Genomic DNA, 9,377 nt, shown 5'->3' on the forward strand with positions numbered 1-9,377 from the left:
ACAGACAGAAAAATATTTATTTTATTTTATTTAATATAAATAACAGAAAGTAAAAGTGGGGTACAGAAGGTTGTGCCTTCATCAAAAGGAATCCTCTAACTAGGTTGATCTAGTCTTGTTAACGAACTCATTCCGAATAACATGGAACCAGAGAAATTTCAAATAACACTATGTTACATCAATGGGGATATGAACATCCCCAATAATAAGAATGTCATATTTGTTCTTGACAGTAGGAAGAGGAAATTCAAAACCTCCAAATATAATCGATGGAATTTGTCCAATAGAGTTGATACTATGAACTTGTGGGTGTTTCCTCGGAAAGTGTACCGTATGCTCATTACCATTAACATGAAAAGTGACATTGCCTTTAGTGCAATCAATAACAGCCCCTGTAGTATTCAAAAAGGTTCTTCCAAGAATAATAGACATACTATCGTCCTCGGGAATATCAAGAATAACAAAGTCCATTAAAATATTAACGTTTGCAACTACAATAGGCACATCCTCACAAATACCGACAGGTATAGTAGTTGATTTATCAGCCATTTGCAAAGATATTTCAGTAGGTGTCAACTTATTCAAATCAAGTCTATGATATAAAGAGAGAGGCATAACACTAACACGGGCTCCAAGATCACATAAAGCAGATTTAACATAGTTTCTTTTAATGGAGCATGGTGTAGTTGGTACACCGGGATCTCCAAGTTTCTTTGGTATTCCACCTTTAAAAGTATAATTAGCAAGCATGGTTGAAATTTCAGCTTCCGGTATCTTTCTTTTATTTGTAATAATATCTTTCATATACTTAGCACAAGGATTGGTTTTGAGCATATCAGTTAATCGCATACGTAAAAAGATAGGTCTAATCATTTCAGCAAAGCGCTCAAAATCCTCATCATCCTTTTTCTTGGATGGTTTAGGAGGAAAGGGCATGGGTTTCTGAACCCATGGCTCTCTTTCTTTACCGTGTTTCCTAGCAACAAAATCTTTCTTATCATAACGTTGATTCTTTGATTGTGGGTTAACAAGGTCAACAGCAGGTTCAATTTCTATATCATTATCATTACTAGGTTGAGCATCATTATGAACATTATTATTAGTATTATCATTAGTTTCAGGTTCATTACCAGATTGAGTTTCAGCATCAGAAATAGAAATATCATTTGGATTCTCAGGTGTTTCAACAATAGGATCACTAGAAGGATGCAAAGTCCTATCATTTATCTTTTTATTCTTGTTAGAAGATCTAGGTGCATCTATATTATTTCTCTGAGAATCTTGCTCAATTCTCTTAGGATGGCCTTCAGGATACAAAGGTTCCTGAGTCATTTTACCACCTCTAGTCATAACTCTAACAGCATTATCATTATTCTTATTATTCAATTCATTGAGCAAATCCTTTTGAGCTTTAAGTACTTGTTCTACTTGAGTGGTAACCATAGAAGCATGTTTACTAATAAGTTTAAGTTCACCTTTAACATTAGCCATATAATCACCCAAGTGTCCAAGCATATTTGAATTGTATTTCAATTGTCTACCAAAATAAGCATTAAAATATTCTTGCTTAGCCATAAATTTATCAAACTCATCTAAGCATGCGCTAGCAATTTTAGTAAATGGGATTACAGCTTTATCATATCTATAGAGAGAATTTACCTTTACTACCTGTGTCGGGTTATAAAGACCATGAGTTTCTTCAATAGGTAAAGGATTAAGATTATATGTTTCTTCAACAGCCGGTAAATTAAGACCATGTATTTCTTCAGTAGGAGGTAAATTCTTAACATCTTCAGCTTTAATACCCTTTTCTTACATAGATTTCTTTGCCTCTTGCATATCTTCGGGACTGAGAAATAGAATACCCCTCTTCTTCATAGTTGGTTTAGGAATAGGCTCAGGAATTGGCTCCGGAGGTGTCCAATTATTTTCATTTGTAAACATATTATTCAATAGAATTTCAGCTTCATCCAGTGTTCTTTCCCTGAAAACAGAACCAGCACAACTATACAGGTAATCTCTGGAGGCATTGGTTAGTCCATTATAAAAGATATCAAGTATTTCATTTTTCTTAAGAGGATGATCTGGCAAAGCATTAAGTAATTGGAGAAGCCTCCCCCAAGCTTGTGGGAGACTATCTTCTTCAATTTGCACAAAATTATATATCCCTTAAAGCAGCTTGTTTCTTATGAGCAGGGAAATATGTAGCAGAGAAGTAATAAATCATATCCTGGGGACTACGCACACAACCAGAATCAAGAGAATTAAACCATATCTTAGCATCACCTTTTAACGAGGACGGAAATATTTTAAGGATGTAAAAGTAGCGACTTTTCTCATCTTTAGTGAACAGGGTAGCTATATCATTCAGTTTAGTAAGATGTGCCCCAACAGTTTCAGATTCATAACCATGAAAAGGATAAGATTCAACCATAGTAATTATATCAGGATCAACAGAGAATTCATAATCCTTATCAGTGACAAAGATAGGTGAAGTAGCAAAAGCAGGGTCAGGTTTCATTCTAGCATTTAGAGATTGCTTACTCCATTTAGCTAATAATTTTTTAAGTTCAGTTCTATTTCTGCAAGCTAAAATGGCTAAAGAAGCATCTTGATCAAATACATAACCCTTAGGAATAGCAAGTGGTTCTTCATCATCACTTTCATCAATATCATCAGATTCAATATTTTCAATTTATCTAGCCCTAGCAAGTTGTTCATGAAGAAAATCACTAAGTGGCATAGTAGTATCAGGCATAGAGGTAGTTTCATCATAAGTATCAAGCATAGCAGAAGTGGCATCATCAATAACATGCGACATATCAGAACGAATAGCAGAAGCAGGTGTAGGTGTCGCAAACTTACTCATAACAAAAGGTGAATCAAGTGCAGAGCTAGATGGTAGTTCCTTACCTCCCCTTGTAGTTGAGGGATAGATCTTGGTTTTTGGATCTCTCAAGTTCTTCATAATGATAAGCAGATATATATCCCAGGTGACTCAAAGAATAGAGCTATGATCCTTGACAACGGCGCCAGAAAATGGTCTAGATAACCCACAAGTATAGGGGATCGCAACAGTTTTCGAGTGTAGAGTATTCAACCCAAATTTATTGATTCGACACAAGGGGAGCCAAAGAATACTCTCAAGTATTAGCAGCTGAGTTGTCAATTCAACCACACCTGGAAACTTAATATCTGCAGCAAAGTGTTTAGTAGCAAAGTAATATGATAGTAGTGGTAACGGTAGCAAAAGGTAACAGTAGTAAAAGCAATGTTTTTGGTATTTTGTAGTGATGATAGCAATAGCAACGGAAAAGTAAATAAGCGAAGAACAATATATGGAAATCTCGTAGGCAATGGATCGGTGATGGAGAATTATGCCGGATGAGGTTCATCACGTAACAGTCATAACCTAGGGTGACACAGAACTAGCTCCAGTTCATTGATATAATGTAGGCATGTATTCCGAATATAGTCATATGTGCTTATGGAAAAGAACTTGCATGACATCTTTTGTCCTACCCTCCCGTGGCAGAGGGGTCCTTACGGAAACTAAGGGATATTAAGGCCTCCTTTTAATAGAGAACCGGAGCAAAGCATTAACACATGGTGAATACATGAACTCCTCGAACTACGGTCATCACCGGTAAGTATCCCGATTACTGTCACTTCGGGTTAACGGATCATAACACATAATAGGTGACTATAGACTTACAAGATAGGATCAAGAACACTCATATATTGATGAAAACATATTAGGTTCAGATCTGAAATCATGGCACTCGGGCCCTAGTGACAAGCATTAAGCATATCAAAGTCATAGCAACATCAATCTCAGAACATAGTGGACACTAGGGATCAAACCCTAACAAAACTAACTCGATTACATGATAGAACCCATCCAACCCATCACCGTCCAGCAAGCCTACGATGGAATTACTCACGTACGGCAGTGAGCATCATGAAATTGGTGATGGAGGATGGTTGATGATGACGATGGCGATGGATTCCCCTCTCCGGAGCCCCGAACGGACTCCAGATCAGCCCTCCCGAGAGGTTTTAGGGCTTGGTGGCGGCTCCGTATCGTAAAATGCGATGATTTCTTCTCTCTGGTTTTTGTCTCATCGAAACTCAATATATGGAGGTGGAGTTGGAGTTGGAGACGCAACAGGGGGCCCACGAGGTAGGGGGCGCACCCTAGGGGGGCTCGCGCGCCCCCACCCTCGTGGCAAGGTGGTGGGCCCCCTGGCCTCCATCTTTTGCAGGTATTTTTCTTATTTTCTGAAAAGTCGCTCCATGAAGTTTCATGTCGTTCCGAGAATGTTTGCTCCTGCACATAAATAACACCATGGTAGTTCTGCTAAAAACAGCGTCAGTCCGGGTTAGTTCCAGTCAAATCGTGCAAGTTAGAGTCCAAAACAAGGGTAAAAGTGTTTGGAAAAGTAGATACGTTGGAGACGTATCACGCGCCCCCTTGATCCCCTCTCCCACTCTCCCACTCACCTGCCCTCCTCGTTCTCTCTCTCTCTCTCTCTCTCGCCTGTACTCTCTCCCCTCCAGATCTGCCTCGGCCGCGCCTCTCCGTCTCCGCTCACCGCACTCCACCGCGGCCACCGGCCGGCCTTCACCTCGCCGACGTGCCCCCAGGCTCTGCCTCAACCTCCTCATCCTCCCCGCCGAGCCACGTGGACCGGGACGGCCCTACAGCACCGCCGCGACCTCTTCTTCCTCCTCTGCTCCAATGAACGCCAGCGTCGAATTCGGCCACCTCGCGCCTCCCCGAGCACACTGCCACCTCCCTACAGCTCCCGGTGAGCCACCGCGTCTCTCCCCTCGCTCCCCCGTACGGTTCCATCACCGCAGCTGCCGCTGCCATCGCCGCCCGAACTCAGCTCCGCCGCATAGCTCGCCGCCGTCACTGTGGGCATTGTCATACTCACCCGAGCACACGAGCATGCACAGGACCGCTCGCTGAAGCCGCCCATGCCCTCCGCTTGTCCTCCCATGTCCCCTTGCACTAGATCCGTCTGTGCCTGACTCCAGCCGGCGCATCGCACCTCACCGCCGTCCCCACGGGCCTCCCCGCAGCCTCCCGCTACCTCCATCAGACGCCCGCGAGCGCCAGCTGCTCGTAGGCCCTCTTCGCACGCCGACCTGTGCCCTGCATCGCCGAATCCGCCATCACCCGAGCGTGTTGCCGCCGACGAGCTCCGCGCCATGGCCATGGTCGCCTTCACATGCAGCCGAGCACCGCATCGTTCTGTTGGGGTTCCCAGGGGCCCCACGCGCACATCCGTTGCTCTCGCCGAGCCCCGTAGCCCGATCCCCACCAACACACATTCCGGCCGTCTGCCCCGCTCGACGCCGTCGTCGTTGCAGCCTGCCCCCGCCCGAGCTAAGGTCACAGTTGGATCCACCGCTTCTCCCGTGCCCGAACGAGCCCGGCCGCGCTCGAAACAGCCCCCTATGGCGCTTTTCCGGCAAAGTCCGGCGAGCCCCGCCGCTGTTTTGGTCACCAGCGACGTAACCCCGACGTCGCCGACGTGGCACACCTGGGGCCCACCTCTGGGCACTGCTAGTGGGCCCCCTGGCCCCAGTTTACCATGTTATCGTGGTTAACTGTGCTGACTTGGCACACGGTCTCACTGATGCGGGCCCCACTAGCTTAAATGTTTTTTTAAATACATAAAACTGCTAGTTAAAATCTGTTAATTAATTATTAGTTAGTTAGTCACTGACATTTGGGACCCACCCCTCTAATTAGTCTGTTAGATTAGTTTAACCCACTGTTTAACCCAGAGAGGCTGACAGGTGGGCCTCACCTGTCACTTTGACCAGTCAGCAGGTCTGTTGACTGCTTACGTCACAATGATGTAATGCTGACATCATATTTCCATTTCTGTTAATTTAGATAATTCCAGAAAATACTTTAATCTTTAAAAATTCATAGAAATTAAACCGTAGCTCGGATGAAAATGTTTTCTACAAGAAAGTTGCTCAGAAAAATGAAACGAATTTGAACGCGCGATCCGTTTTCCTGTGAGATGCCTCTAACTATCTAAACATGGAACTTTGCCCCTCCGGTCATCTATCTCACACAGGTCTGGAACTGGGAATACCTTCCCGGTTGAACTCCCCCTTCACCTGTATCGTGCAACACTACGTTACAACAGTCCTAGCGCTGTGTGTTGCCATGTTATGCCTTGTGATGCATTGTTTGCTCTGTATTTACTATTTCTTCCCCCTCTACCCTCCGGTAGACCCCGAGACCGATGCTGCCCCTGTGATCGACTACGTCGACGACGACACTTCTTTTTTTTCAGCAGAGCTTCCAGGCAAGCCCCACCTTTGATCATCTCGATATCACCCGTTAATTCTCTCATGCTTGCATTAGATTTTGTTACTGTAATTGATTGCTCCTATTCTGATGCATAGCCTGCTTTTGTAACCTACTTATTGTTACCTACCTTCTTGTCCTAAACTGCTTAGTATAGCTTGGTTAGTGATCCATCAGTGACCCCCACCTTGTCCTTGTTGCCCCTACTTCATCATCGAAGACCCGTTCAACGGGATCGAAGACCAGGCCCCGGCACCGCACATCACTTCCCCGTTTTTTGCTCGACTCTGCAGAGTTATCATCGAGTGCCCAGGGTGGAACCTCTTACAGCACTCCTTAACCACTTCCGATACGGCTCTGTCATGCAACCCCTCAAGTGTGAACCTCGAGGGTGGATCCTCTTATGTTCACCTTGATGATTACATCGAGTGGAATTCACCGGGGGTGATTCCTCGGGTTTTCCCCTTGGTGTTAGACACACGGTTACTATAGTTACTATGACTTTACACTGAACCAAGTTACTAAAGACGGGTCGACCCCGAGAGGTACCCTCGCGAGCATGTTTGCGAGTGATGTGGAGAAGGGTTGACCTGGAGTGTACCTGCGAGATAATTACGAGGCATGGCCGGGCATTCCTAGCCCTTGCCGCAAGTCCTCGAGACGGGGCGATGGGGTGACATATTTCGTGAGTCTCTTCTTATTACCGCGCGTTCTTAATCGACTACGATTTGGATATTTGATCCAAGGGGCCTCTGGCCTGATAGCACTAACCATCACGTGGGCATTGTATGGGCGTTCTGCATCGTATGCATCAGCCGAAGCTTATTAGACGTAAGCAACTGAGCAGTGCACGCTGGGTTGGACTGGTAAGCTCCTGCCTTTTTAAGGAGGTAGCTAGGTCTGCTCGCCGGCCACCCACGCAACGTGCAAGAGTTCCCGGGGCGATGGCCCATGACCCCTGGGGGCATAGGTTTAGTCCGGCATGCTGCTCTCTCTATTAAGCCTAGGTCGGGTTGCGGCGTATTGTTTAGCCGAGGCCAGGCATGACCCTGGAAAGTGTGTCCGGCCGGAGTTAATCGAGTGTGGTGGGTTAGTTGGTGTACCCCTGCAGGGAAGAAAACATCTATCAATAGCATGTCCTACGGTAACAGGCACTTGGAGTTGTATCCCGATCGATACAACTAGAACTCGATACTTGAGATGAGAAATGGATATGAGAAATGGATAGTATCTCTCTGGGATTGCTTTCTCGTAGGGAGTCGAGAAAGGATTTCTGGCCGAGGTTGTTAACACTACTACTACTACTACTACTACTACTACTACTACTACTACTACTTTACTTTATGCTACTCTACTTCCTCCTGTTGCTGCAAGATGGTGGTTTCCAGAAGATGCTAGTCGTCGATAGGACTAGGCCTTTTCTCTAGTCTGGCATTTCCGCAGCCAGTCCACATATACAACCCTTCCTTTGATATTGTTGCATGATTAGTGTAGATCCTTGCTTGCGAGTACTTTGGATGAGTACTCACGGTTGCTTTGCTGGCTCTTTTCCCCCTTTTCTGTTCTTCTTGGATATCGCAACCAGATGGTGGAGCCCAGGATCCAGACGCCACCTTCGACGACGACTGCTACTACACTAAGGGTGCCTACTACTACATGGAGGCCACCGACGGCCAGGAGTAGTTAGGTGGCTCCCAGGCAGGAGGCCTTGCCTTTTCGATCGATGTTGCTTTTGTGCTAGCCTTCTTAAGGAAAAAATGTCTAACTTATGTCTATACTCAGATATTGTTGCTTCCGCTGACTCTTATGTTTTCGAGCTTATGTATTCCGAGCCCTCGAGGCCCCTGGCTTGTAATATAAAGCTTGTATTATTTTGTTTTGTGTCTAGAGTTGTGTTGTGATATCTCCCCGTGAGTCCTTGATCTTGATCATACACATTTGCGTGTATGATTAGTGTACGATTGAATCGAGGGCGTCACAAGTTGGTATCAGAGCCGACTACCTGTAGGTAGCCCCCTTTCCAACTCCTTGGCCGAAGTCGAGTCTAGTCACTACAAAAAAACTTTTACTAACATGGTTGTGTGGCCTACGGGCCCACGTCGCACCATTGGGTTGTATTAGGACCTTTTACTCCTCATCTATAATCTGGGACTCTTATGTCTCTTCTATTCTGGTTAAATGGTTTTACTAACTCGAACATTAGGATCTCGTGATCACATTCGCCCAGAGAGCCCCTTATTTCAGATAATCGCCTGCTACATCAGAAGACTCCGAAGATACTCTACGATATTCTCTCAAGACTTTGTGCCTGTTGCCTTTGCAACTCCCTACCACCGAAATATCCTTATGGATAACTACACACACTTGCCAATCTTACATTCTATCCCATCGATCTTGTTATTACAAGATGCCTTGAACTGCTCTCCTTTTTCGGAGAATCCTTTGAGCTTACTGCCTAGCAGTTCCTTGTCACCCGAATACCCCTACGGATAACTTTGTGCACCTATCAAGTATCCGCTCATCCTCAGTTGATTCATGTTCTTCACAAAAGTCTGCGTAATACAATTCGTTCTTGTGAAAATCCTCAACATCCTATTGTTCTTGAATTTCTTGCTTGCTTGCTTGCATTATGCTTAATACCATAAGTCTAGTAATCTTATTTTCAGCCTTTGTCATTATCATTTTGAGTCCGTTGATACAATATGTTGCGAATGCTCGCAATCATCAATCAGATCCTAGAATTCTTCCTTCCGGCTCAGACGTATTTTAACACGTGCTGAATCTCGACCAATCAAATCTCCATCGATTGTACCCCTAAGGCTATTCTACCTATACATCCCTAATGAGAGCATTGCTTCTGATCCCTTCTGTTGGAATTCATAATTGCTTTGAAGTTGATGCTTTGAGTTAGTTAGCTGTTTGTATAATCTGATCTCCTTGCATTCTTTCTTCCTCTTGTTGAATACTGAGGCTCACATCAGATCCCTTGTGGACCACCAGACCACTTTTTCAGATTTTATCCGACAACGTCCTTCATATT

This window comes from Triticum urartu, chromosome 6 (genome assembly GCF_003073215.2).
Source record: "Triticum urartu cultivar G1812 chromosome 6, Tu2.1, whole genome shotgun sequence".
Lineage (NCBI taxonomy): Eukaryota > Viridiplantae > Streptophyta > Magnoliopsida > Poales > Poaceae > Triticum > Triticum urartu.